The 3,042-nt window shown below is 33.5% G+C and overlaps 1 long non-coding RNA gene across 1 annotated transcript; it reads right to left on the bottom strand.

The window, feature by feature from the left end:
- Positions 1–602: 602 nt before the first annotated feature.
- LOC137001774 (uncharacterized) lies at positions 603–1,552 on the bottom strand. Its single transcript, XR_010891644.1, has 3 exons — positions 1,360–1,552; positions 1,050–1,176; positions 603–975 (listed from the first exon to the last, which is right to left on the bottom strand). It is a non-coding gene; the product is annotated as an uncharacterized lncRNA (long non-coding RNA).
- Between the last annotated feature and the right edge of the window lie 1,490 nt (positions 1,553–3,042).

Genomic DNA, 3,042 nt, shown 5'->3' with positions numbered 1-3,042 from the left:
CTTTAATCTTGTTAATAATATTTTATTAACAAATAAACTGCCATATAATAGAATTTTATTAGTATTAATGAACGAAGAACATCTCATCGACGTTGACATCGATCCAGTCGCAAAACTTATAATTTAAATAATTTAATTAATATGTTATTAAGTTAATATAAATGTTACATTCAAAATGTAGAAAAATAATTTAAATTTTGTCACATAATTAATTTTGTACATTTCTGTACATTTTTATATTAACTTAATTACATATTAACTAAACTATTTTACATTATAACACGTCTTGTGTTTTATATAGCATTTAAGTCATGTGAAACAGATGTTTCATTGATAATATTAAAAAATAACTAATAATATAAGTATTGCGTTTGATATATCACAATTACGCTAGATGAAACATAATTAGTGTCATTTGAATGTTCTAACTACATTATTTTATGTTTAACATGTCTTTGATATCATATCATAGTTTTATTTCGTATATTTTGTAAAAATTTTAACAAAACTGTAATATCAAACCAAAGATATTTTATATCAGCTATCCACGGCTTTATATCAATGGGGCAGTCAAACCGAAGACATGTTACAACAAAAAATAGTTTAGTTTGAATATTCGAAATAAAACATCTGTTTCACAAAATGTAAGTGTGATACAAAATACTTGTGTTAGAATGTAAGATAATTTAGTTAATATACAACTGACTTAATATAAATGTTACATCTAAAATGTGCAAAAATAATTGAAAAATAATCTCAATTTTGTCACATAATTAATTTTGTGCATTAATATTAACTTAATTACATAGTAACTAAATTATTTCGCATTCTAACACAAGTATTTTGTCACATCACACTTACATTCTGTGAAACAGATGTTTTATTGGTAATATTAGAAAATAACTAAAAAAAATTTTTTCTTGAGCGATGCGACGAGCCGCTTGAACACCATGACTTGATAATACTTAATTGTTTCTGTAAAATAAATGTAATAACTATACATGTAACTATAACTTGTAATTTTTAGAAATTTTTTAATGCTTTCTTACCTTCTTCCTCTGCCTCTTCCCCTGTGTCTGCCCCAGTGATGTGGTGCCATGGATAGCTGATATAAAAATTTCATAAATCGTTCCTGCTGTCGGCGAGCTCCTGCGGCTCTACCTCTCGGTCTATAATCTGTAATTATTAAAATTAATTTAATTACATATGTGTTTTTATAATAGTACAAAGAAAAATATATTCTACGTAATTACTAAAAAATAGTGCGTAGGAAAATATGCAGTACGTAAGTACTAATAATTATACACTATGTAAGTACTAATATATGGTACAATCTTTAATAGATTAAAATTATGTTACCTTGTCTGTTTTGTTTCGACATTGAACCAGCGGCGACGGGACCGGCGGCGACGGAACCGGCGGCGACGGAACCGGCGGCGACGGAACCAGCGGCGACGGAATCAGCGGCAACGGGACCGGCGGCGACGAGACCGGCGGCCACGTCCCGGACGGCAACGGAACGGGCGGCGACGGAACGGGCGGCGACGGGACCGGCGGCGACGGGACCGGCGGCGACGGGACCGGCGGCGACGGGACCGGCGGCGACGGAACCAGCAGCCACGTCCCGGACGGCAACGGAACGGGCGGCGACGGAATGGGCGGTGATTAAATCGACGTCGACGTCGACATCGCCGTTGAGGAGCGATTCTTCGTTCATCATTAGTATCTGCAATTTTATTGTATTAATTTTATTTGTTAATAAAATATTAACAATATTAAAGGAGTTACTTACATCGTCCTCCATCCTCATGCGTTCACAAATGTCGAAGCGGTCCGCCATAGGTCCCCACAGGGCAGAGATCATTGAAGATCATTGAATCGATAATTAGTACAGATTTGAAACTTTCACAATAATATTGTCATCACTTCGACAGCTGGTAATGTAGTTTGGAGTAAGTTCGTGTAAATGTACATTATGGATTTAGTTATCATCGAGATTATCGATATAAGTAGATCTATATGTCGCGACTATGAATTCGGGATGTCAATGTTCAGTACTTCATTGATCAGTGAGTGTAAATATTGACGACAGAGTGTACCAGGTTAACTGCTTAAGTAGTGTTTGGTATAAAGAAGTGGCTACATAAGTAAGTAATGCATAGTTATTATTGTTACATTACATTTCCATTTATTTTATGTATTATCTTGTAATTATTGTATATGTTTTCCTAACTTTTACAGGTATTTGTCGATATGATTTTCTTGCGCTTACGTTTCCATTTAATATTATACATTAGACAAACGAAATCGTTGTAATATAATGGTCTATTGCCTTCTTACATAAATACAGTTCGTCGAGTCAATTCAATTGTCTTAGGAAATAAATTAGTTCTGCGATTTATTTATCATTGATGAAAACATATTTCTTTAAAAATTCAACAAACCGTTGCTTGACCAATAAATAAAGTTAGATTTATTTATAGATATACAGACACATGTGCAACAATTTTTGATATTCTGTTTTTCTATCCATTAGAATTTGTTCTGTGGGAGTTACATAGAAGAAGCCTGAGCTATAAAATAAAATAAATCTGCGGCTTTATTTTACTTTGAAGATTTTTACGCAAATAACTGTAATAGTACAGACTTTCTGAAGCTTACTTATATATTATCTATACTGTCTGGAGTTTAAAATCAGGTAAGAAATAATTACTATTATTAACATTTCTATTTATTCTATTTATGTATTATCTTGTATAATTATTGTATACATATGCTTTCTTAGCTATCACAGGTATTTATTGAGTAGATATGATTTTCTCGCGCTTACGTTACCATGTAATATATTATGCATTAGACCAGTGCTCGGAATTAGTTGAACATTTGAGCCGATTTCCGCGGGATACGCCTCCTTTCCTCTTCTTACCGCGCGCGCCGCAGCCGCTAGGGCCAGCGCCGCCGAGCGTTAGGAGCAGCACTATCTGATTATAAGTGGGTTCTTCTCCCTATTTATTAAAATTAAAAAAAATGTATTAAAATTTA

The sequence above is a fragment of the Linepithema humile genome, chromosome 8 (assembly GCF_040581485.1).
Source record: "Linepithema humile isolate Giens D197 chromosome 8, Lhum_UNIL_v1.0, whole genome shotgun sequence".
Lineage (NCBI taxonomy): Eukaryota > Metazoa > Arthropoda > Insecta > Hymenoptera > Formicidae > Linepithema > Linepithema humile.
The sequence above is the reverse complement of the archived record's forward strand: the minus strand, read 5'-3'. Positions and strand labels throughout refer to the sequence as shown.